The 27,508-nt window shown below is 39.3% G+C and overlaps 1 pseudogene; it reads right to left on the bottom strand.

Annotated features, from left to right (window-relative positions):
* LOC114695175 overlaps nt 1–27,508 on the bottom strand; it is a 44,848-nt pseudogene that overhangs the window by 9,968 nt on the left and 7,372 nt on the right.

The following is a 27,508-nucleotide window of genomic DNA, read 5'->3' as shown; positions in this document are numbered from 1 at the left end:
TTTGTTCCCATGCTGCATGCCTTTCCTGACCATACTCATGAGTGGGGCTCCCACAACCTGCCTTGGGGGATGCCCACCAAACCCAAAGGAAGATTGGCTCCTAGGGCAAAGTGAAGCATCACTGCCTATGGTTGCTAAGCTATGACAGCTATGTTATAATGCTATAGCCAGTCCTGTCTTGATCATTCAGATCCGATAGATTCCAACACTGCACTGCATGCCAGTACAATGTTGATGAAAATTTAGAGTTATTCTTGTTATGGTATATGCATGTATTTCTGTTCTTGTTTAAAATATTGTAGCTTTACAATATATTCTACTACTGACTACTGAGGGGAATCACAAGAAAGGCTTTGGTAAGAGTTTCTGCATTAAAAATCTAAGAGAGAAAGCAGGAGACTAAAATAATACAGAGACCAAAAGGAAAAGAGAAATTTGAAATAAATGTCTGAGGAGTCAAAGGAATAGACTGGGGGTACACAGAAGGTTGTAAAAGGTCAGAGGGGATGTGAACTATGTTTGTTATGGTTTCTTATACAGAAGGTTGTAGAAGGTCAGAGAGGATGTGAACTATGATTGTTGTGGTTTCTTATACCTGCAAATACTGAATTTAAAGGTTAATTCTGGTTGGTTTTCATTTTAAAAATAGCTGATGATTCTTCACTGCAAATGTTTACATTAAAAAAGAACAGAGATATATACATATTGTACATGAACATGTATGTGATTTGAATTTAACTATATGTGTGAATGTAAGCTAGCTTTAACTGTATGTATGTGTATATAACGTGGATCCAACTGTGCATATGTGTGCAAGTAATTATTGTTTAGAGGAACATATTTTAAACACATGGCTTTCCTCCATCTTGGTCGGTGATGTCATCATGATGTAGGTGGCCATGTGGCTGGCAACCATCTTTTACTAAGGTTATAAAGATCTATTGAGATTAACAAAAGCCAACTTAGAGATTAACACCTAAGTACTTATGTCTTTGCTAAGTGTTCAACAGTACACTTTTAGAGAATTTAAATAGATGGCAACATATGTTTGATAAATAAGGTATTCAATAAATATATTGAAGTTACACCTCAATGCTTTTATACACAAGAATGACCTTGCTCTGACAACTAAAATTTGTAATTTAAGAGTCACCCAGGTGATGATCACCAGAAGCACTAGCCATAATGAAGTGGAGCAGGCTGAGATCTAGAAAGCAGGCTATGTATGTGCTGCCAAGGGTAGGGCCAAAGAAATGATCCAAGCCTCTAAGTAAAAGAACTAAAATGATTGTGAATGAATCCCAGATATTGAACTTTGGGATTGTTTGCACTCTGGAGCTTGGTTTTGCTTTATACAGATTGTGGTAATGCCATACTTTCTCCCTCATAGAGTAAAAGAAGGTACTTTATTGTTGATATTGCACAATGACACTTGAGAGATCTAAGATTTTTAAGAACAGTTTTTAAAATATTTAGATTTATAAGGCTATGGAACATTTTAAGTTTATAAAATGTTCTATATTGTTAATATTTGGACTTAAAATAAAAGCCAAAAATTAGGGTCACAGCCATAAGCACCAAACACTAACCAGAAACTCTTATGTTCATTTCTTGTGATATAGCAAGACAATGACCTAAGCAGTCTGGCAAAGGACTTAGAATAGCTTCTGACTCCATGAGTCTCAACCCTTTGGAGGTTGAGAAACCTTTTTACAGGGGTAGCCTAGGGCCACCTGTATGTCAGATGTTTGCAACTGAGATTCATAACAATGGCAAACTACAGCTATGAATAGCAACAGGAAAAATCTTGTAATGGGGGGATCACCAGAAAATGGGGAACTATATTGAAAGGTCAACACATTAGAAAGTTGAGAACCAGTGGCTTGGAGAACATTTCTCCTTATTCAAGGTATTTTCAGGCTTAGGAACATATGTCTAGCCTCTTTGTCTTTGCTAAATTTATTAAGCCTAAGCTATTTGGATAAACTTGAGTCATATAAATGTTTTATATTGATACTAAAAGGAGCTTCAATTGAGAGATTTTTTTTAAGGCTCATACTTTACAGAGATAAAACTACAAAGTCATTTTCCCATAAAGCTCCCATTCCCTCAGGGGCTTGGAGAAAATTCTTGCTTGCTAAAAAAGAAGTCACCCTCCTTATCTCTGGTAAAAGAAACTTATGGCCCTTCCATTAACAAATAGTTATTTTGTTTTCATTTCTTTACTGAACCCATATTTGATACTAGAAGAACATTTTTGATACTTAAAAATCATTGTTTTTAAGGCTACTTATTGTAGATGGTTATAGAACATAAGTAAATAGTCATCTTATAAATAATCAAGTTCTTTAAATGTAGTGAGGCTAAGTATTGATATAATTAATTATAGGGATAAGCTTTACTCAGTCCTTTGTATATGTTTTCAGGATTGAGCTTAAAACAAGTAACTAGAAACAAAGTTTGTCTATTCAGATATACCTAGACAGCCCTCATACATCAGAGATCTGCAGAATATGGCATTTAAAAATGTTGATCTAAAACCTTATTATATCAGACAGTCTCCCAGATCCTAGCATTGACCCAAAGTCTCCAAACAAGATTATGTATGGGGCACCACATTGTCTCTGCCTGGATTATGGCAATGCTGACTACAGAAAAGATGCCACCAATGCAATGCCTGCTACCAGGACCCAGCCCAGACTGTGGACAAGCAGCAGGGCATTAGGGAATTGATTGAGTCTCTTTTGTCTAGGCATAGTTAGATCAGTCTTTCCCTTGTACCTCTTCTACAGGAAAAACTCTGCCTTATGGGCCTGATGGCCAAAAAAGATTGATGCTGTTCTGATTCTTGTGCCTCCAACACTATGGAGACCTGTGTATGGGCTGGTCCCTGTCATTTATAGAATCGGAAGCTAGTTGGTCTGCACTCAGACATAATTTATTCTTCTCAGATCTCTGATAGTATTGATGGTTAGGCTAGCTATAAATTGGTCAGCTTGGCAGCATCAGACAACCAGATCCTTCCTCAAGGCTATAAACAGCTTGTTAGCTCATTTTTAAGAGAAAGTTCAAAGATATAAAAGTTTAAAAAAGTCATAAAGTTTTAAATATGGGTCTAAAAATGGTCTGAGGATAGGAAAGCTTATAAGCTTTGAGGATCTCAGAAAATTATTTGTAGAAATACAAGTTATAATGACAAATGTTTCAGATTGCTCTCCCCTTCTATGATATAACAGCTCAGACCTGAACATTTAACAGAGTCCTGATAAGCTGGTAGAGCAATGACTATTTACTGTTCAGTCACAAGCTCAACATTTTAGATTTATTTTAGTTGTCATCTAAGTACATCTAAATATAAACTTAAAAATGCTTCTCATCAGGCCAAAAAATTCTGTCTAATTTATACCTGATTCTCTGAACAGAAGGAAAATGCACATGCTTTTAGCCCAAATCTGTAGTTCTTGTTGGGACTCGATGACATGAGTCTACTTCTGCTGTTTTACAAATACCCATCACCTGCTTTTGTCTATGATATTTTCAGTACAGATGGATAATACTAATGTATCTAAAACTTTTATGTCATTTTGTAAGATAATTCATAGAGGCCTCAGAGGGTTAAAAGAGTCATAAAACCTGGAGCCATTTCACAGAGATTGGAAGGACTCCAGAGAAGTACAGCTTAAATTTTCCTCACTTGTCTATCCCTAAGGATGGTATTTTTTCTCTCTCCTGGTCTTGGGACTCCTGCTCTTCCCAGTTACTAAGAATGTGGACCTATGGGACCCAAACAAGTTCATAAATTTAAACTTCTGTTCCTAGTTTAAATTTATATCAGCAGATTTCCACTTGAGCTTCGGTTGCTGACTGCACTGCTCTGGACGACTGTGATTTCCAAATTTGCTAAAAACTGATGTGGACCAACCCAGCCAAGGTGACTGTTCCCTGTCTCTTCAGTTGGGTCACATGGCTACCTGCTTCTGACAAATGCCTCATTGCCCAGTCTTTGCCCAGCATTTTAGCCTTTTGGGGGGGGGGGCTGAAGACAATGCCCCAATACCAGCTCAAAGCAGTTCCTAAAGAGAATACATTGTCCCGTGTTCCCTGTCCAGAATAAGGATGAAATGCTGGGTCAAAAGGAAACACTGGCATAGGGGCAAGATGGCCAACTATAATGCCCATTGACATACCAGGAAAATAGGTTCGGAATTGTCAATTGATAAATTTATTAACTGAAATGGTTCTGCAATAGAGATAAGACATTTGACCTTTATGTAGAAGAACCAAAGAGGTATTATTATAGTCTGGATTTACTTGAAGATCCGAACTACAGGGCCTTGAGAATGATAACAGATATAGATGTCACTGCCCTAGAAAAATCTGTTAGCTAATGGTTCTTAGGACCTAATACCCTGAAACCCCTGGACAAATAGGACTCATGATTGAGTCCTGTCATTGATACTTGTGAAGGGAGGAATGTGAGTGGCCCAAAACAGCTTGACCACACAGCTGCCATGACAGGCTTAGAGGACAAGATACAGCTTCTGTGACAAACTTACTAGCAGGCAACACCCAGACCCAAGAAAAGCCACAAGCTGACCCCATACAAGGAGGACCTCCATCTAAGGGGAAGTACCTGACATCCCAAACGTTCCAACCATTAGATAAGTTTAGATAAGATGGACAAATTTCCCTAAATCTAACATACACCTATATTCTGTTTTACAGACACCCCTAGACAAATGTCAACCAATCAGGGTCCTGAACCATGAAATCCCCTCACCTCAACCTCTGCTATGCCAAAAACTACCCTGTCTGGGCTCAGAGCTCTCTGCTCTCACCACTGCATTGGACAGACAAAGATAGAGACTAAGCTCAGAGCTTGAAAATAAAGGCTCTTTGCTTTTACATATGGGATTCAGTCTCTGTGGTGGTCTTTTGGGGGTCCCGGCAATCTGGGCATAACAGAATGTGGTAGTTTGAATGAAATTAGTTCCCATAAGCTCATAGGGAGTGGTACTATTAGGAGGTGTGGCTTTATTAGAGTAGGTATGGCCTTGTTGGTAGAAACGTGTCACTGTGGGGATGGGCTTTCAGGTCTCAGATGTGTTTAAGCCATATCCAGTGTTTTGCCTGTACAAGATAACAGAACTCTCAACTACCTCTCCAGCACCATATCTGCTGGCACACCGACATGTCCCACCATGATAATGGACTAAATCTCTGAACTCTAAGCCACTCAATTAAATGTTTTCCTTTATAAGAATTACTGTAGCCAGGCGGTGGTAGCACATGCCTTAAATCCTAGCACTTGGGAGGCAAAGCCAGGCAGAACTCTGTGAGTTCAAGGCCAGCCTGGTCTACAGAGCTAGATGCAGGACAAGCATCAAAACTACACAGAGAAACCTTGTCTCAAAAAGCCAAAAAAAAAAAAAAAAAAAAAAAAAGAGCTGCTGTAGTCATGGTGTCTCATCACATCATAGAAACCCTAACTAAGGCAATATTTCAGTATATGTACTCTGTTAATGCATGTGTGTATGTTGATCTGGAAAATATGACTTTTTCCTTTGTACTTCCCACTGTCATCACATATATTTTGAAACAGAATTTGTAATCGCTGCCTTTTAATTCTATCACAATTTCTTTAGTCATTTCCTTTTCTTTCTAATTTTTATTAAATTTATTTATTTTGCATGTCGAGGGGTGTCACCCATGTGACACATTGCACATAGGGAGGCCAAGGACAATTTCGGAGAGTGGTTCTCTCCTCCTACAATGTGGCTCCTGGAGGAATCACTATGTTGTGGTCACAAGTGCTTTAACTCTCTAAACCACTGCCCCCACCTCATTCACTCCCTTATTATCAGAACTGCACATTATTTACAACTATCTACTTCACATGCAACTTTTTTGATTATACTGGAAAAATAGAAATTATACTAGGAAAAAAACTACTGGATTTCTTTTATTTTGATTGAAGTCATTTGCAACTACTATATAAAAGCACTGTTATATATCTTAATGTGAAGCAAGACCTTCCAATACGAATCTACGTTGTTCAGTATTTAAATCATATTGAATTAAATCTGTGTGTCCAACGTCTATCAATTCTTGATGAAGACTTTTGAAATCCTTTCCTCTAGGTTTCTGAAATGTGTGGTCCCTTAGTGTTTCCTGTAGTCACCCTACCATACACTACCAGAACTTCTTTCTCCATCTTATTTTCTTATCTGAAAGCCAAAAGGAAGCTATTTAACTTGTGAAATATGTTAGACATGAATTATTTTCCGAAAACAACCATGAGAAAGATTGTCCTTTGTGAAAATTGGCTGTCACCTTCCACAATTCATCAATTGGTGAAAAGATACTTCTACACTGTAAGCCCAGATAAAATCCACAAATACACCTTCTCAAACTATGTGTACATCATTTCTTCTTTTATGTCCCTGTTGGCTTCTCTCTGATTGGTGCTCATTTCTTTCTGCATGCTTTCAAGTTGGGGCAAGTAGCCAAAATAGTCACATGTCACACACTGAGATCTTAGACACAAACTGCTCCTCTCAAAAAATGCTTGCAAAACCCACCACATGCTTGGTGTGGCTGAGACAAAAATGAACAGGCTGAACATGGGGACCTTAAAGGGTATATGGTGGTGCCGTATCTTAACATGTGGGGTTGTATGTATATGTAGCTCTTCATTTGAATGCAAAGCAAAGAGGAATGGTGAGTGCTAGCAGTTTCACCAGTCTTCAGTAGCACAGAACTGGTGTAAATGGCCAACCAATGATAGGTCCAGCTTAAGACCCATACCGTGAGAGGAGCCTACCTCTAACACTGCCTGGAGAGCTGGAACCCAGAGACTGGACAGCCCAGAGTCCTAGGAAAGAACCAAACATGACTGACAAAGAAAATATTAATAGTCAAATGATTCCCAATGATACTCTGTTATACTCAGAGGTTGTATCCTAGTCTAATTGTCATCAGAGGGCCTTCACCCAACAATTGGTGGAAACAGATGCAAAGACCCACAGCCAAACCATACCCAGGCCTTGGGGAATCCTGTGGAAGAGAGGGAGTAAGGATTGTGAGAATCAGAGAGGCCAAGGTCACCACAGAAAACCACACAGTCACCTAACCTGGGCTCACAGGGACTCACAGAGACTGAACTGCCAACTAGAGAGCTTGCATGGGACTGACCTAGAACCTCTGTACATATATTACACTTGTGAAGCTTGGTCTTTTGTGGGTCTCTTAACAGTGGGGGCAGAGGCTGTCTCTGACTCTGTTACCTGCTTTTGGGACCCTTTCTTCCTACTGAAATGCCTCTTCCAGTCTCACTAGGAGAGGAAGTGCCTAGTCTTACTACAACTTGATATACCATGGCTGGTTGATATATATGGGAGGCCTGCCCTTTTCTGAAGAGGAAGGAGTATGAGAAGATGGGAAAGGGAGTTTGAGGGGAAGGACTGGAAGGCAAGGAGGGAGGATGGGGAAACTGTGATCTGGCTGGAAAAAAATTAATTAATTAATAAAAATAAGTTTAAAAAACAAAAAAAGAAGCAAGAAGTATCAATATATGGTAATTGGAAGGATCAGAAATGCTATTATATGAGAAGGAATTGGTAGCACCATAGTCAAAGAATCCATTTGAGAAAACTATAAAAACATATAAGTGAAACACCGGACACCACTGTAGTAGCAAAGTAAACAGAAGGGCCCTAGCTGCCACTTGGTGGTAGAACACCTGAACAGCATGTCTGAGTCATTGGGTTTAATCTCAGACTCTGCAATGAATCAAGTACTGTGAATGAAGCTATCGGGAGGGTGCGGCCAAAACCTGCACCATGAGTGCCTCTGGCCTGTACATTTCTATGAATGAAAATGACTTCTCAAACTTGGAAGTCTGGCCCCATTCATGGCAAGTCACCAAATCAACAGCTTTTGTGACATTTTGCTTTCTGTACCCAGGGAACAAACAAGTTAGCAAAAGTCTCCCCAAGTCCAGAGCCCACACCAGCAAAGGAAAATTCCCAAGGCTACATGTAGAACGTGTAATATTTTTAAAATAATATTTTAACATGTTTGGGGGTTCTTGTCGTTAGTTTTATTATCCGGCTTTTTCCCTCTATATATAAAATGCTGGTTTGTAATTTTTTCCAGTTCAAAGACACCATTTTCGTTTGCTTCTCTTTTCTTCTGTGTACTCTCTTCTTCTTCTCTACTCTTTTGTCTTCTTTCTTCTTATTTCTACTTCCTGTCTTGCCTCTTCCCCTCCTGCTGCTCCTTTTTTCTTCATCTTTGTCTACATGCCCTCCTGTCCCACTTCTCATCCTCCTCTCATCCACTCTCTTCTCTCCTCCCTCTGTTGCCTGCTTCATCAAAATTATACTAGATGTGTCCATCAAGGTCATGCTAACGATTTGATTTTGCAAAGCAGGTGGCAATTCTGTCAAGGTTGTTGAACTCAGACTAGAAATTTGTTTTATCATTACTCCAACCTAACAACAAAATAGAAGAGTTTTTTTGGTCTGGGACACCCTGCATCCAAGAGCAGTAAATCATAAAGACAGGTGACACTCTCAGGATTCTTCAGAAAAAGAACACAAGAAAGGAACAGAACTCACAAAAACCAGGCCTGGAACTTTGCCTATTTCTCCTTTGCTGATGACATTTTTCAACAGAAAAAAAAATCACCATAATGATTAGACAATATTAGATGCAAATAGCATTCAAGAAGAAACACTTACCATTCAAGATTTGAATTTACTATTCAGAGGGGAAAAATGTAAATAGTTTGCAAATAGGGGTGCCAATTAAACTTTAAAAATGTTTTTAAATACTCCTGGAGTGGCAGAAGTATGGGATATTTTTCTATTTAATTTATTCAAACTAAACACAATAGAAGTCATTTTAGAAAGACACATCAGGCAATGCTCCATTGGGGATAAATAAAAAGGAAGTTATGAATCTAGAAGTCAACCTATTTCTGTCAGAGAGTACTGCTTTCCTCAGTGTTTACTAGATAGAAAAGTACATTTGCCCTGGACTACCCATGCTACCAGAATTTTGTGTACAATGGAAGAATCACATGTTTCAGCCTCAGAAAGCTACAACACTCATGATGAAAATCAAATCCTGGAGTCAAAGGGTTTTAGGATTTTCACTCTAGCATTTTCTCACCAAGTTCTTCCCCTTGAAACAGGTACCATTCCTTCTTAAGCATGTTTCCAACATTGGAACCCTTTGAATTTTAACCCTAGGTCAACAGTGGGAATGTTAGCATGAAGAAAGTTAATATTGATTTTTCTCTCTTTAGACTAACAAGATTCTACATTGCATTAGCAATGAAATCAATAGAAAGCCAGAGAAGATCCTTAAAGAGCAGGAAACTCCCTTGTCATAAAGGAAGAAATCTCTCTGCAGACATATGCCTTCCACATTAGAAACAAATGTTTCTTACTATTGAAACCATCTCATGACCCAGCCATTCATCTTATCTGGAAGTAATGCTTAACAGATTCCAGCCTACTTCCCAGACTCACGGTTCCAGCCACACTCCTTCTTGCCCCCAGAGACCATTTCATAAGTAACCTAACATCAGTTCAAACAGGATTCATTTTCCCCATCACTTTACACCTTAGGAAACTGATACAGACTTCCCCAGATGAAATTTAACACAGAACATAGGTTTATGAAGTGTGGAACCGCATTTCAAATGTACACATAATATATTGATATAGGCTTTGGGAACATTTTTAGAGAATACAAATGTTCAGTATTCGAGGCTTAAATGGCCCTTTTCACAGATACAGTTCATAAAAGATTTCAGAAGGCTAAGAAACTCTAAAAATATAGTTCCCTGTTTTCTTTCTTAAAATTTCACAGAATATTCAAATTTAGAATCAAATGAGACATCTAGCATCCAAGTGTACAGTGTAAGCAATTCATTAGATAAAATAAATTTGATTTATTTGCTTTATAAAATAAATAACCTGTTTTAGGTTACTTCGCTGCTGCTGTGATAAAATCCCGACCAAAAGCAACTGGAGAATGAAGTGGTTCATTTTGGGAAGTTGGGGCAAGAACTCAAGCAGGAACCTGGAGGCAAGAGTGAAACAAAGACCATGGAGGAGTGAAGGAGCGCTGTTACTCGGCCACACTCCATAGCTTGTTCAACTTGGTTCTTTATATAACTCTGCACCACCTGCCTGGGATGCACCACCTGGGGAGGGCTGGTCCCTACAACATCAATCATTAATCAAGAAAATGCACCAATGGACATGCCCACAGGAAAGTCTGATAGAGGTATTTCCTCAACTGAAATTCCTTCCCAGGTACATTTAAGTTCATGCCAAGTCAACAAAACCTAGCCAATAAAATCACTAATTATGAACTTCAAAGCCCAATTATTTTTGAAAATGGTACAGGAATAAAAACAATGACACAACTGATGATATAATAATATGTGAACTATCAATTATTCTGCAAACAAAGGCTCTGATACTCCTAGTAATGATACTTAGTAATAAAAAAGTCTCCAGAATAATATTTATATTTTAATTCTATATCTTCTCTAAGAAATGTCAATAGGGATTTAACTTCATATACAGACTCTCTTTTATATCATTCTTAAAAGCTTGGACACATACCCTCTATCACAGTCAACCTTTCTTGTAGCTATCAATCTGCTATCACACTTTTCCAAAACAAATATGTATGTTTATCCTGAGGAATGAGCTCCATAATTAAAAAGACAACGAAAAAAAAAAAAGGCCCAAATTTTAATTATCTCAAATTGCCATTTTCATTTGATGATTTTTCCAACTTCTTGGAATCAATTTTCCATTTGCTCTGTGTATTCAGCCATATTGGCATTTAGACACACCCACCTCAGACAACCTGCACTTCCTGTTTCCTCAGCTAGGACAACCTGCACTTCCTGTTGTTTCCTCAGCTAGGACAACCTGCACTTCCTGTTTCCTCAGCTAGGACAACCTGCACTTCCTGTTGTTTCATCAGCTAGGACAACCTGCACTTACTGTTTCCTCAGCTAGTAGTTTTCCCCTCCCTCATTTTTCCTCAGCCTTTTCACAAATATCGCTTTGTCCGAACAAGTGGTCCCTGACACCACACTTAAATGACAGCTCGCATCCCTCCAAACTCCCTGCTGCTCATCCTTGTGATATTCTGCAACACAGCACTATAGTTATGTGTCATTTAATTGTATTTCTGTTTCCTTCTGTATAGTACCACAATACGTGAAGCTTTCTTTGATAGTTTCAATGACTTTTGAGTCTTTAATTAACTCCTATACCCTTTGTGTTAGAAATAGATCAGTCCCAAAATTGGTGTTCAAACACTAATTACTGAATGGGTGAATACATAACATAGGTGTGGTTTCTCTTTTCTTTCATAAAAGTTGCACCAAGTAGAACATATTCTGCTCTTTCAACAATCTGAACAACCAATAATCTGGAGAGTATTTTTGATTTATCTTATATAAATGAAATTTAAACATATTAAATGAGACTCAATATAAAAACATAATTATACAACAAATAATTATAGTTATATACAGTATTTTAATAGTTACAGATGATATATATATATATATATATATATATATATATATATATATATATATACCATCTGTTTACATCCATGTTCCTTACATGCTAGTTATGTTCAATGTTGTCATGTCTAATATTATTTCATTTTTATCACAAGCATATAAAGCAAATAATATAATTTTATTCATTTGTTTTTACTTTATGTGTATCGGTCTTTTACCTGGATGGATGGATGGATGTATACCACATGTGTATTTGGTGCCTGTGGAGACCAGAAGAGGATGCCAGATCCCTTATGACTGACATTACAGAAAGCTATGAGCTGCATTGTTGGTGACTGTAATCAAATCCAGGTCCTTCAGAAAAGCAGTCAGTGCTCTTAATGCTGAGCCATCTCTCCACTCCTAAAATTCTGTTTTTAAAGATTTGTTTTTATTTACATGTGTGGGTGTGGGTGGGTGTGGGGGGATGGGAACACTCATGAAGGTGCCTACAGTGGCAAGGAAAAGGGTTTCAGATCCCCTGGGCCTGGAGTTATAGGCCATTGAAAGCCACTTGGGGTGTGTGTCTGTGTGTCTGTGTGTGTGTGTGTGTGTGTGTGTGTGTGTGCGCTAGGAACACAACTCATGTTCCCTACAAGAATAACATGCATTCTTAACTGCTGGGGCATCTCTCTAAACCTTAGAACTATTATTTTGGTAGTTACATGACTATAACCAGCTTATGCCATTGAAAGTACCTTTGAGCATCATATGCCAAAACTAAGTACAATAAATGATTAAACAATGTTTACAGAGACATTATTTTTCTTTGGAAAGTATCATTCTAAGAAATTTTCTAACTGCAAAGTAAGATACTTAAGATAGTCTGCCAGCAGATCCACTCCCTCAGGCTCTTCCCTAGCACTGCAACAGAATACTAGGTACAGCCTCCCTTCCCCCTCCACATGCTTCCTGTGGATTCTACAAACCATCCCTTCCTGGCCTTCCTTGCCCTACTTGTCACTGCATCCCAGCCTCTAATACTGGCAGTCATTCTCTGTGAACACACCAGCTAAGCAGGACAGCAAAAGAGGCAACACACTATCTAAAAGTCCAGAGAGGCAACAGAAACCAAGGAACAATACACCTACCCAAAAAAGACAAACCCAGAAATCAGCACCTAGACCTATAATCACCTCAAACCCCGCTGCCTAGATGCCAGCATAAGAACACATTCAATAACAGCCAGGGCAATATGTCTCTACCAGAGCCCAGCTACCCTACTATAGCAGACCCTGAATATTCTAAAATAGATTAAGCACAAGAAAAAGACCGTAAAACCAATTATATGAATGTAATAGAGGTTATTACAAGGAAAATGAATAAATATCTTAAAGAAAGCCAAGAAAAATCAAAGAGTTGAAGGAAATGAATAAAACTGTTCAAAACAAGAAAATGGAAATAGAAACAATAAAGCAAGGAAATTCTGGAAATGAAAAATTTATGAATTCAAACAGGAACTACAGAAGAAAGCTTCGCCAACAGAATACAAGAGATGGAAGAAAGAATCTCAAGCATTGAAGATATGATTGAAGAAATATATACATGTGTGTGTGTGTGTATGTGTGTGTGTGTAAAAGAAAACATTAAATCTAAAAAAAAAAAAATACTGACACAAAACATTCAGGAAATCTGGGACACTATGAAAAGACCAAATCTAAGAATAATAGGGATAGAGGAAGGAGAAGAATCCCAATTCAAAGGCCCAGAACATATTTTCAACAAAATCAGAGAAGAAAATTTGGCTAACATACAGGATATGCCTATAGGTACAAGAAGCTTACAGAATACCAAATAAATTGGATCTAAAAAGAAACTCCCCTCACTACATAGTAATCAAAACACTGAGCATACAGAACAAAGAGAGAATATTAAAAGCTGCAAGGGGAAAGGTCAAGTAATATATAAAGGCAGACATATTTGAGTTATACCAGACTTCTCAATGGAGATTCTAAAAGCCAGGAGGTGCTGGACAGATGTGCTGTAGACTCTAAGAGACCACACATGTCAGTCCAGACTACTATATCCATCAAAACTTTTAATTATCATAGATGGAGGAAAATAAGATATTCTATGATAAAGTCAAATTTAAATAATATCTATCTAGAATTCCAGCCCCACAGAAGATCCTAGAAGGAAAACTTCAATCCAAGGAGATAGCTACACACATGAATACACAGGAAATAAATTATCTCACATCAGCAAAACTAAAAAAAGGAAGGATAAGCACACACACACACACACACACACACACACACACACCACCACCACCACCACCACCACCACCACCACCACCACTGACAACAAAATAAAAGGAATTAACAATCATCAGTCATTGATATTCCTCAATATCAATGGTCTCAATTCCCCAATAAAAGGCACTAACTGAATGGATACATAAACAGGATCCATCTTTCTGCTGCATCCAAGAAACATTCCTCAACATCAAAGATAGATATCACTTCAGGGTAAAAGGTTGGAAAAAAGTTATTCTGAGCAAATGGACCTAAAAAGCAAGCTGGTGTAGCCATTTAATATCCAACAAATTAGACTTCAAAACAAAACTAATCAAAAGAGATAGGAAAGGACTCTCCATACTCATCAAAAGAAAAATCCACTAAGATGATGTGTCAATTCTTAGCATTTTGCCCCAAACATAAGGGCACCCACTTTTGTAAAAAAAAAAAAACTACAGCTTAAATCACATATTGACCCTCATGAACTGAAATTTGGAGGCTTCAATATCCCATTCTCACCAATGAACTAGTCATGCAGACAAAAACTGAACAAAGAAATACCAGAACTCACAGTCATTGTAAACCAAATGGACTTGACAAAACTTTATAAAACATTTAACCCAAACTCAAAGACTATGCCTTCTCCTCAGCACCCCATGGAACTTTCTCCTAAATTCACCACACACTTGGACAGAAACAGCAGAAAGCTTACATACTCCTCGAATGTGGAGAGGTCAAGCTATGCCTGCATAGGGCCTCCACTCCCATGTTCTAGTCTCTTTTGTGTGGGGAGATACTCTGCAGGCTATAGAAAGAGAAATGTGGGCACCAACCCAGCCACAAAACCTCTGACCCACAATCTGCCCTGTTAGTTTGCCTTGTCCAACTTCAATGTGATTGTTGGAAGATGTGCTGGGGCACAGAGCTTGTGGGAGTGGCCAATCAATGCCTGATTTAACTTGAGGCCCACTACAAGAGAGGGAGCCCAGGCCCTATACAGCTTGGATGGCCAGGATCCAGAGACTAGGTAGCCCAGAGACCTAGATAGAACCAAAGAGAACTGATCAGAAAGAAAAAAGAGAGAGAGGGAGACAGACAGACAGACAGAGGACAAGGAAGGAAAGAAGAAAGGAAGGAAGGAAGGAAGGAAGGAAGGAAGGAAGGAAGGAAGGAAGGAAGGAAGGAAGGAAGGAAGGAAGAAGAGGGAGGTGGGGGAGGAGAAGGAGGAGGAGGAGGAGGAGGAGGAGGAGGAGAAGGAGAAATGATTTTCCATGATGTTCTGCTGTACTCGTAGATCAGTGCCTTGTCCAGTCATCATCAGAGAGGCTTCCTCTCACAGCAGATAGTAACAAAATGCAGAGATGTACAACCAGACATTATGGAGAGAGAGTCTAATTTAGAGGTCTCTTCTGGTTCCTCCCCATAGATCTTGAGGAATCCCATAGAAAATGGGGGTGGAGAGAGATTTTAGGACTCAGAGGGGATAGAGAAAACCAGGAGAACATGGCTCACTTAATCAACTAAGCAGGGTACATATGGGCTCACAGAAACTGCCTTGATGGCTGACAGTACAAATGCAATGCTGTCCTTTCTGGACAAGCGGGACACAAGGAAAGCGACCACTGTACTCTGCCAAGACAGGGTAAGATGGTCTTTTAGAATTCCTGCTTCTGAAAATGGTCTGTCAGATACTGTAGGCCTGTAGCCAATTTGTATGCACCAACAATGCTGAGAAACATTAGGTGACTGTCCAGGCTGCCAGCTGTCTTGGTCTACTCTTGCAAGATTCCCGAAAGTTGCTTGCATCCATCTACCATTTCTCAGGTACCATTACATTCCTTCTCAGGTCTTTGATGGGATTGAAGACTAGCAGTTATAGTTACAACTTAGTATATATAATATCTTAGATAGAACATATTAAGTATTAGATTCAGGTTCTTTAGGATAGAACACCTTTGAAGGATCTTTATAACATGCCATTTACCTATGCTCTATACTTCTCTGAATTTTAGTATGTGTTTCTTGCTTGATATTGCTTGCATTGGTTGTAGTTACATCTTATCTAGGTCATTATCCCTCATTATTCCTGGACAATATTTGATAACCATTCCTTTGTATATAGTCTTGTATTAGTTTAGAACCTTCTTATTTAGACAATAAGGGGGAGATGTAGTGGGTAGCCATTCCAGCTTAGATCTGGAAGTTCCAAGCCCCATTGAGACTCTGGTAACTGTCACGCCTATGAGGCGGGGCCAGGGGAGGCGCCTGGGGACCTGAGAGCTGGATAGGCCAGCGCTCTCTTGGGTGCTCTCTCTGTGCTGGGACCCTGATCATTAGATCGTTGGAGGTGAACCGAGCAGAGCTCCAGAAAACACCGCTGGACTGCGATGCACCTTCCTTACACCCTGCGTCCTACCTATCACTTAATTTGTGAGCTACACCATTAAATAAATATCCTTTTAACTACGTGGAATGGCCAAAATAATTTCACCAATAGATCTGGATGGGATAGAAGGTAGGGATGAACTGGGGGAGTCGAGGGAGGGGAAACTGTAATCAGGATATACTGTATGAGAAAAGAATCTACTTTCAATAAAGGGCAGGGGTAGAATGACCAGCAAATGTGATGAGAAAACATAATTTTAGTTAATAAACAACATACTGAAAATTATTATTTCCACACCATCTACACAATGCTTTGAAGCCTTTCCAGAGTTTCTGCAGATTTTCCTTGAAAACCATCAACTACCTCACATATCTCAAGTACTCATGAGTTTTCCAATAATTAACACTGAACTGCCTTAGCTGTTTTGTTGTTATTGTTGCTGTTTTTAAATTATATGTTTATAGGTGTTTTGTCTGCATTAATGTCTGTCCACTACATGCTTGGTTGGTGCTCATGGAGATCAGGAAAAGTACCATCAGATCCCCTAATCTCTTAGAACTGGAGTTAGAGACAGCTGTGTGAAGCCATGTGTGTACTGGGACTCAAACCAAGGTCCTCTGGAAGGGCAGTCAATGCTCTTAATTGCTAAGCCGTCTCTCTAGCTCCTCTCCACCTGTTTTTAAAAGACCTTTAAGTTCAAATTAGAAACACTGGAGAATATTTGCATGAGCATCTTTCTTGATGGGCCCGGCAGGAAAACAAAAGATGAGTGATGAAGCATTGGTATACCCAGTTAAGCTACTGGTAAGGAGTGTGTGCCTCAGTATAAGTAGTCTTACTGTCTCCTCAATATGCACAGTTGCATGTGCTGATGTAAAGAGTGAAGAACACATGCAAAAAACACTGATGTTTTAGTGAGTGTTAGGGGAAAAGTCCATTGTACCACAAATCAAAGTTATTCTGTTTTTATAAATAAGTTTTCAAACCAGAAGTATATGATGCTTCTTAAAATCATTTAGAATGAAAATTAATGAGAAAGTCATTTATCAAAGACAAGTTTTAAATGAATAATGATATTGTATCCATTTATATTCATGAAATGTAAATGTATATATGTGCTTATCTTGAAAACAGCTTAATAAAAACCCTATTTGTAGAGTCAACTATAATTTTCAATTATTTCATTTCCTGTTTATTCTATTTTGTATGTGGTACTGGGAATTAAACCCCAGGCTTTGCACATGCTAGATTCAGATGGCGTTCTACCACTGAGTTGCACGTCCATCCTTTTCTGTTGGTGGAGGCTTCCACTCTTTTATTTCTAGACGTGGTCTCAGTACACAGCCCAGGGTGGCCTTGAATTTTCTCTTTAGCCTTAGCAGGCTTTTATCCTGTGATCCTCCTGCCTCAGCATCCTGAGAGTCTGATATGGCAAGACTGTACGACCACCTTAACTTGTTTGTTCTTTAATTATTTCCCACTTAGGTTTTACTGCTATGATACCATTTGTAGATGGGATGATTCCAACCTGCCCTCACCAAAGGGAATTCTAGTTCAATTTTGCTGCCAACCATGGTATCATGCGCATTTAATATCTCAAATACATTATGCTTAGTACAGAACCTATGGCAGCTGGAACAATATTATCTATGAAAAAAATTTAAAGACATTCAAACATGCAGCAGCACCCACCTGTCATCACAGTCTCATGAGGCTGAGGCAGAAGTATGATGAATTTGAGGCCAACTCATATATAGCAGGAGCCCATCTCAAAATAGTGACCAAAACAAACAAGGGGAAATAGTGTGAGTTTTTGAAACCAATGGGTCAGACTGAATTTTCCATTTGGGAAATTCATGGCCTTATGTCAGGAACAGGGCTTCAAATGACTAACATCTAAAACTTTAATCTTTTCCATTAAGTGAGTGTTTTTATTAAAATTGGGGAAAAAGAGATTTTCTGAAATTATAACTCAGATCCAGACCCACAGTAGTTGATCTACGTGTAAATTACGGTATTGTTGCCATTCATAAGATATCTTATTCTACCTTGTTTTTAGTATTAAATAAGGTAGTAGACAATAAGAAGTTCGATCATCCGCATTCCAACGATGGGTCCACTCCTTACTGTGGAGCGGGGAAACTGTTTGTCCTGCCCATGCCTCAAGCCCTAACTTTCTAGAGCTGCCTTGAGGACAGGTTGATTGCTACGAGAAAAGTGCTTTTGGAAGGTTCCGATTGTCGGGGTCTTCAGCTGGGGACTGACTACAAAAGGGTGTGTAAGGAGAAAAGTTTAGAGAGATGGAACTGTCACATCCCCATTGTGGTTATATAATGGCCAATGATTTTCAAAATTCATATACAAGATCAATTTCATTTCATGTAAAATATGCCTTAAAAATAAGAGAAGCTAATAAACAAGAAAAAATGCAAAAATGCAGTGCATTGAGGGCCAAGGAGATGGCCCAACAATTACAGCACTTGCTGTGCAAGCAAGAGGACTAGAGTGGATCCCAGAGCCCACATAAATGCTGAGTGGGCATGGCAGCTCATCTGTAATGCTAGCTGTAGCTAGAGTTTTCCTGCCTTGCCCACAGTCAGGACAAATCTTTGTCACCCGCCAGTCCCACAGCTGCTCAGACCCAAACAAGTAAACACAGACACTTATATTGCTTACAAACTGTATGGCCATGGCAGGCTTCTTGCTAACTGTTCTTATAGCTTAAATTAATCCACTTCCATAAATCTGTACCTTGCCACGTGGCTGGTGGCTTACCGGTGTATTCACATGCTGCTGATCATGGCGGCAGCTGGCACTGTCTCCCCACCTCAGCCTTCCGCTTCTCAGAATTCTCCTCTCTCCTTGTCCCACCTACTTCCTACCTGGCCACTGGCCAATCAGTGTTTTATTTATTGACCAATCAGAGCAATTTGCCATACAGACCATCCCACAGCAGCTAGCCTAGCCTGCAAAGGCTGAGGCAAAGAATTCCAGGTGCCAGCTGGCTAGTAAGAATAGCCAATTTGGTGAGATGCCTCAAAAAAGGAGATGGAGAGAAATTAAAGATTCTTGACATCAACTTTGGGCCTCCATGTACATGCATACATACCCTTGGATACCCGCATACATGCAAGCTTGCACACGATGCACACATGCACACCACATACACATACATATGAAAATAATTAAAATGATTTGTGGTGTCAATTACATGGTACCCCTATAAACTTGCCTTCTATTACTACTAAGTAACAAGGCTATATTAATTAATAATCTTGTAGCATGTCAATTGAATGACTAGGTTCACTTTTGATTCTTCACTTATTAAATGCATAAACCTTAGGATTTATTTAATCATCCCAGTGGTTGAAATTTCTTATGTATAAAAGGAAACATAATAACATAATCCAGAAGGATTGAGGATATATTAATATATTATATATAGTCATTTAATATAAACATAATATATTGGTCTATATAATTTTTAAGATATATATGATATATATGAGTATAAATGGATAGATACAAATATATAATAAATTCCTAGAAATAGAAACTATTAAATAAATATTAGTTATTAATATTATTTCAAAAATAATAAAAGCGTTATTTTATAGATATAATATCAATAAAATTGTAGTATGAAATATTGAAGCTTCTCCCACAAAGAAAATAAATTACTTTGTTAATAATAATTATAATAATAATATAGAAAATTTGGCATATCATTTGTTTGGGGTAGAACTTAGTTTCCATATTGTCTTCCATACAAAACTGTGTCAAAAATTAAAATACAGATTTACATCTGAACAATTCCTTATGTTTTGGAGCAAATCTTCCCCACCCTTTGGACAGGTATTAAGAACAGGAGACAAGAAATGATTTCTGTAGCTTTGGCCCAAATTTAAGTACTAAGGTGATTAAATTACTGACAACTTAACCTCTCTCTAAACATCATGTAGCAATCCACTGCAAGTGCTGGGATTAGAAAGCCAGATTAACTGACTGATCAAGAGAAACATGAACCCTTTCCCTCTAAATAAAATGTACCATTATGTGTGTACCCCTTAGCATAACGAACATGGAATCAAAGTTCATGAATCCTGTATGACTCTGTAGGACCTGTCTTAACATTAAGGAAAACGGTGTCTCCAGGGCTTAGGATACTGTAGCTTGAGTTTGTCTGCCTTGCCCACAGTCAGGACAAATCTCTCTCACCCGCCAGCCCCACAGCCGCTCAGACCCAACCAAGTAAACACAGAAACTTATATTGCTTTCAAACTGTATGGCTGTGGCAGGCTTCTTGTTAACTATTCTTATATCTTAAAGTAACGCATTTCTACAAATCTATACCTCGCCACGTGGCTGGCGTCTTCACATGCTGCTGGTCATGGCGGCAGCTGCTGTGTCTCTGGTCATGGAGGCGGCTGCAGCGTCTCTGGTCATGGTGGCGGTTGTAGCGTCTCTGGTCATGGTGGCGGTTGTAGCGTCTCCTTCTGCCTTTCTGTCCTTTTATTTCTCCTCTCTGTTAGTCCTGCCTATCTTTCCTGCCTAGCCACGGCCGATCAGGTTTTATTTATTAACCAATCAGAACAACTTGACATACAGACCATCCCCCAGCACAGCCAAGTGCAGACCATCTCAAACACCTGCACTCAGGCCCATGGTCCTAATCATCCTCTATACGGACCTGCTGGGTAACGCCACAAAGAACCCAAGAAGGGCTCCCACAGGACATACAGATCATCCCACAGCACTTCCCCTTTTCTTTTTTTTAAAAAGGAAAGTTTTAACTTTTATACATCTCCAAAGCCAGCTTGGTATATTTGGGAATTTGGGCATAGCTTCTCTTAACTACTTCCTGCTGGAGGGGGGCGCTGTATCTTATGGGGACGCAAAGAATATTTAAGGATCATGGAGTAGTCCGTGAGGCTGTATCGTCTGAGCCAGTTGCCTTGAAACGATTCTGGATGTTGAATCATCTGGGCCATGGTGTCATCAGAGACCTTCAGGGGGTCTTGGCTGGTCAAACCTGATGTGTCTTAATCAGGAACAAATCCATAGCCTCTGGCTTTCTGTGAAAACAAAAGCAGAGTCTCCTTTCCAAAGTAACATATCCTTATATCCAAATTTTAAAGTCAAGATATCTTTAATATATACATATTGGTTTAACTCAACATCTTTTATGATCAAATGTTTTTCTGCAGTTAAAAATCCCAAAGACAATATAATCCAAACTCTCTGTGTGATATCCATCTTTACATGGCTTATTTTTTATATTACTTTTACTTTCTCTTTAAAGACTTTATTTTTTTTTAAACTTTCTATTTCTTTATATAACTGTCTATGTTCCTTTTCCTCTCTCTTCCAAGCCTATGTACATTTTTACACACATTGTAAAGCATTTAAAGTCTTGTTCCATCTGAATCTGTCTTATTGAAAACTTATTGCTTTAAACTGTAGCCTTCTAAGCCTGAAACAGCTCTGTGGCTGCTGGCTCCACCCCCTTCAGCTTCCCAACATGGCGGTGGTACGTTTTCCACCAGCTCTGGGAGCCATCGTGGGTCTGTGCTTTTATCCAAGCAGCGTGTAGCCCAGAAACCTTTTTTGTTTTGTAACTAGCAAAGGCTAAATCCACCACGCAGCTTAATGTGCCACTTGCAGAGGCCTCATTCCCGCCATACTGCAGGTCAATCACACATGCCAGGAACCTGCCAGTAACTCAAACCGGCGGCTGCCGCTCATTTGAGAGAGAGAATTAGGAACTGTGGGGCGTTTACCGACGTCACCATTCCTAGAGAACTTACCGATGTCACCGCTCCGTGTGTTGAGTTCTGAATCCTCTTTACCACCACTCGAGGATTCTTCTCAGATCACACTTTATTGGAGCGCCTCTTGGTTAAGGGACTTTGTCTTTAGTATTTTTTTTTTCATAACACCGGCCTTTATCCCTGTTCATTTGTCCTTTTTCTTTAGTCCCTCTTTTTTTTTTCTTCCCTTTTTTTCTTTAGCCCCACGTCGTTGGGCGCCAGGATACAGCTCTGAACTAGAGCAAAGAAAAAGTGAAAAACAAAGAACAAAACAGATTCCATGCACAAAAGGAATCTTCTTCCAGATTGGATGTGGGAAAGCAGCCACCATGTTTTCAGAGCAAGAGGACTAGCAACAGGAAAAGCCTCCAGCAGCTCTGGTATTGAGCATCAGCTGCAGAATGAATCTTTCTGGGCATGCCAAAACTTCTTGTTCAACCATACCAGTAAAGGGTGGGTACATTTGAAGGCTTGCTTCACAGGAATTTGGACTCTAGTCGGATAATAAACTCCAACATGATACAAAGTACCTCCTGATTCTTTTATTCACATTGGTGGATATTCCCATATTACAGAGAACACTGAGTGATGGAGAAAAAAAAATCCCCCTCTTATCTCAGTTTCCTCGTGGCAAGTCTTCAAATGCAGGTCAAGAACTAGCTAGTATTTAGCATCTGGCATCAGATGAGTTGGGGAAGCAAAAGGGTGGGTTTGAGTATGCTAACCCACATACATGCCACAGATGGTACATCAAAGGCAAGCGAGTGGCTTAAGTGGAGATCTCGCCATGAGAAAGCAGGTAGGGAAGAGACTGAAAATATGAGATCTGCTGTGCCTAGTCCAGTCATCATCAGAGAGTCTGCCTCCAGCATCTAATTCGAGAGGATGCAGAGAACCACAGCCAAACATTATGTTGGGAGAGAGAGAGCCCAGGTTGGAGGTCTACATCGGCTCCTCCCTAGGAGCTCAGCGAACCCTACAGAAGCAAAGCAGGGCTGGGGGTGCAGGGTTCAGGGGGAGAAATTGTGGGAGACTGAAGAGTGGAAGACTCTGGGAAAGCACAGCCCGTGGAATCAACTAAGCTGGGCTCATGGAGGCTCACAGAAACAGAAGCAGGAATCTCTGAGCAGAGCTTGCATGCATCTGTGCTAGGTCCTCTGCATATATGTCATGGTTGTTGGCTTGATGTTTTGGGGAGACTCCTGATAGTGGGGTTGTAGGTGTCTCTGACTCTTTTGCCTAATCTTGGGGCTCTTTTTCTCCTACTTGGTTGCCTCCCCCAGTCTTGATGTAAAGATTTGTGCCTGGCCTTATTGCATCTTATTGCGCTGTGTTCTGTTGATGTCCCTGTGAAGCCTGCTCTTTTTTTGGGGGGTGGGAGGGTAGGGGATGTCTAGGGTTGAGGGGAGGTGACACAGGGAACGGGAAGGAGTTCAGGGAGTGGAAGCTGCAGTCAGGATATATTGTATGAGAGAAGAACAAATAAAATTTTTTTTAAAGAAAAAAATATGAGATCTGAGCATTTCTGTCACTTACAGTGGAGAGACTATTACTAGTGGTCCCATAAAACCAAGAACAATGCATGGCCCTTAATGTGAGTCATAATTCTTCTAATGCTACAGGGCTAGGAAATCATGGGACTGAATCCTCTGAGACTTTGAATATGTATCCTTATTTGTCTGAAAATTAGCAGATGTGGGCAAGAAGTACAAGCCACAGAATTTTGCAACTGGAAGAAAAGAGTGACTTATTTTAAATTAGACATACACATTAGCAAAATATTTTTCAGATCTAGAATAATTTTAGGTAGTGCACCGTATTTCTTGCAGACCCAAAAGTGTTGTTCATTTTGTTTCCTGGAGAAATAAGTTGTTTCCATCTCCATTGATCAGAACTCATCAATTTCTTCTATCGCTGCACCTGTTTGTAGCAGAGGTACACTTGGATCTATGAAACTCTTAATCCTGAGTGAGAGCCTCATGAGGATTAATAAAGTAAGTCATCTACCTCACAAGTTGTGACAGATCCATCAGGCTCTCTGTACCCTGTTTACATTCGTCAATGCTTCCTGGGGGAAAGGCATAGAACTTCAGACTCCACCGAAGCAAACCTTTCCAACACTAGGTCATCACACTTACAAAAGAAGAAAGCTAAAACATGCTCTAATCTATCAACACTGGGAGCAAAGAAGCCATTCTACTCTTTTAGGTTTTCTAACTATCTTTAAAATAGAGCATATTCTAGAAAAAGTCATCAAAATTACAGGGCCGGCATACACAGCTTCTCATTTCACCTGTGTGTTCTCACCACAGTATTTAGACACATCTCTGCCTAAGAGGACTACTTGTCTTAAGATCTAGAGATGACTATATCTATTCTATGAGGAATCATCACTGTATGGAGATAATATATATTTATTTAACATTCCACAAAATATTTAGTTCTGCTTATTCCTGCTCAAAATCCCAAGTTACCTGTAGACTTTTCTCCATTGTTATGTGAACTATTCATCTTCTAGAAGTAAATAAATCTAAAGACAGCTGAAGGAACAAAAGCATTCAGTTCTTCTCACCCTTGGCCATTAAAGCCCTCCACTTGGCATGTGAACATTATGAGATGAAACCTGTTCAGCTGACACAACCCATGTAATGACTATTCCCAATGCTTGTCACCCTGTCTATAACAGGGAGATATGCACCCAAGCTCACAAGGAAGAAAACTTTAAAACTGTGTGCCAAGAAAAGCTGACAGCCTTTGCTAAGCTTAGCAAAAAGATGGAGCTGCTGTCTGACATGGCCAAAGTTGCCATCCATTGGTACAGCAGATGCTCATGTAAAATATAGTTCTTCACACATTTTCTGGTATCTTGAAGTGAGCAGGTTCTCTCAGAAATTTATCCTTTGTTTCATTTAAAAAAATAGGATGTAAGAGCTGGACAGAACTGATTTCACAGAGTCTGAAAGCTACATTTGTAATGTAACCATGAGCAAGCCTTTCACCTCAGAGATGGAAACAGCAACTATAGTTTACAGGCAGGACAAGTCCAGGCCACTGTCTCCCCAACTGATTCCCACACTTTCTTTTAAGGAATCAAGCCTCTCCCACCTCCAATACCCATGGCACCGATCGCCACTGCTGGGCTCCAGTTCTTGTATTCCAGCCACAGAGCAAACGGGGATGGACACATGACACAGACCTGGCCAGTGAGAACGTGCTTTGGATGTGTGCAGCAGCTCTCAGGAAAGAGGTACTTCTCTCCCACCCCTATACTAGGTGTACTCAGCAGATAGATGTCCCGGCTTGCTGCTGCATGGTGGAAGCGGCACTGAAAATGAGAGCAGTGGAGAGAGGGGACAGGAAAAGGCACATAGTGATAAAACAAGTGTTTTATTTAGTCCTTATTCAGCTTCTAAATCTATATATACATGAAATTAAGAATCACAAATTTTTGTGTAATGACAGAAATTTCTATTTATTTTATGTAGGTTTCCTTGCATTTTTAATTCAATCATCTCAAGGCTGATATATACATATATATGTATATATATATACATATATGTGTGTGTAGTATAGTGTATAAGTATATAAAACACAAATATATCACATACATAATGCAGATATTAAAATATGTAACCATGAATGTAAAAGGCTTTTATGAATTCAATAGTGAGGGATCCCTTCACTGAGACAGAGCACTCACCTGTCATAAAACTGTCAAGTCTTGAGTCACAGTAACATCACAGTGGATCACATTCTGGCCCAGAATACACATGAGCAATTTATTTTCTCAGATAATTTGGGATTGACTGCGTAAGACAAATTCCTGTTACAACTGGTACCTAATGCCATAGTCCTGAAATTGCAATTACTGTTTTCTATAATGCATAAATGTTCATGTGGTTGACTCATGTCAGTCTCAACTCTAATCTGTACTTACAGAAACCACAGAGACCTTGTGTATCCAGTTAAAATGAGCAAGGTTCGTTCGAATGGATATTTGAGTCTTAATATTAAAGATTTGCATTGATGGGGCTGGAGAGATGGTTCTGTCAGTGACATGCTTGCTGTGTGAGTATGAGGCCATGAGTTGAATTCCCAGAATCCATACCAAAAAAATAGTTGGATATGGCAGTGTACACTTGTAATTTCAGCACCAAAGTGACAGGGACAGGTGGTGTCCTGAGGCTCACAGGCCAACCAGCCTAGCCCACTGGGGGAGCTCCAGAGACTATGTCTCTAGAAACGTCATGGACTGCTCCTGAGAAATGACACTCAAGGTTGTCCTCTAATCAATGCATGCATCTGCACACACATGTGATCATATGCACAGACACACATGCATACATAATAAACAATAATTGCGTTCATATTGCCAGGGCAAATATTCAGAAGTTTAAATTGAGGAGCTTCCTCACTCATGAAAACACTGCTCTGGTCAAGGAGTGTGATAAACATTAGAAACTCTATCTTGGGCACTCATGATGAACTGAGTAGGCTAAATCATAATGCATCACAAAGTAAACTGGAATGATGAAATTTTAATATTACAGCAAAATAGAGGGTTATAAAACACAACTATATGCTTATACATATAACTGGGAATTTCTAAATATTCTATTGTTTTAATATTCTCCATTCAAAATCCAAGTAACCAACACTCATCATACTGGAGGCTCAGTCCTTTATTCAGATATGATTGCAAAGATTCATTTGTCCATTATTTACTTACAGATTGCAGTAGCCTCAAAGGGAGTATATCAAATTCTTTGTGAAAGAAAGCCAGCCATTATTTGTACCATCTGTAAAATCTTCTAATTAAAGATGAAGAGAAAGGGTGAAGTGATTTGTCTTCCTAAATAAAAGCAATGTTATATTTCATTGCTTTTAAACCTCTTCAGTTTGGGCATAATATTTGTATATATTGGAGTCCCCAGTCATTTTAATGTTACCTTTATACATTCCTTGTTTTGCTGGACAAATGTTGTGAACATTTGAGGCTTAGAATATGATGTTACAGGATTCACATATATAATAAGATAGCAGCTGCAGTATGCTAACATATCTAGCATTTTACATAATTACTTTTTACAAGTGACAAGATCAGCTAAAATCTCTGTATCAAACATGTCCAAAGCCATATGATTTTATTAGTCATAAATCAGTGACTTAGACCTTACATAAAGATTGTCTTTTTCTTGTGAAGGCAAATGGAACAATAACTCAGAAGCTTCTCATATCATATTTTGCTTCTCTAGACTGGTGTCCCCTACATATCGGCTGTTGTTATATCCTTGAACATATGTCCTACACTCTCCCCCCCCTTCCAACTGCCCCTGACAGTCATTATTTTATCCTCTGTCTCTGTTCTTTGCTTGTGTCCATATGTGAGTGAGATCATGTGATATTTTGTTTCTGTACTTGGCTTCTTTCATTCAGGTCCATTCATGGTGGGAAAATAGAAGAATCT

Source organism: Peromyscus leucopus, chromosome 17 (genome assembly GCF_004664715.2).
Source record: "Peromyscus leucopus breed LL Stock chromosome 17, UCI_PerLeu_2.1, whole genome shotgun sequence".
NCBI classification, from domain to species: domain Eukaryota; kingdom Metazoa; phylum Chordata; class Mammalia; order Rodentia; family Cricetidae; genus Peromyscus; species Peromyscus leucopus.
Note: the sequence above shows the minus strand (reverse complement) of the source record. Positions and strands in the feature narration are given on the sequence as shown.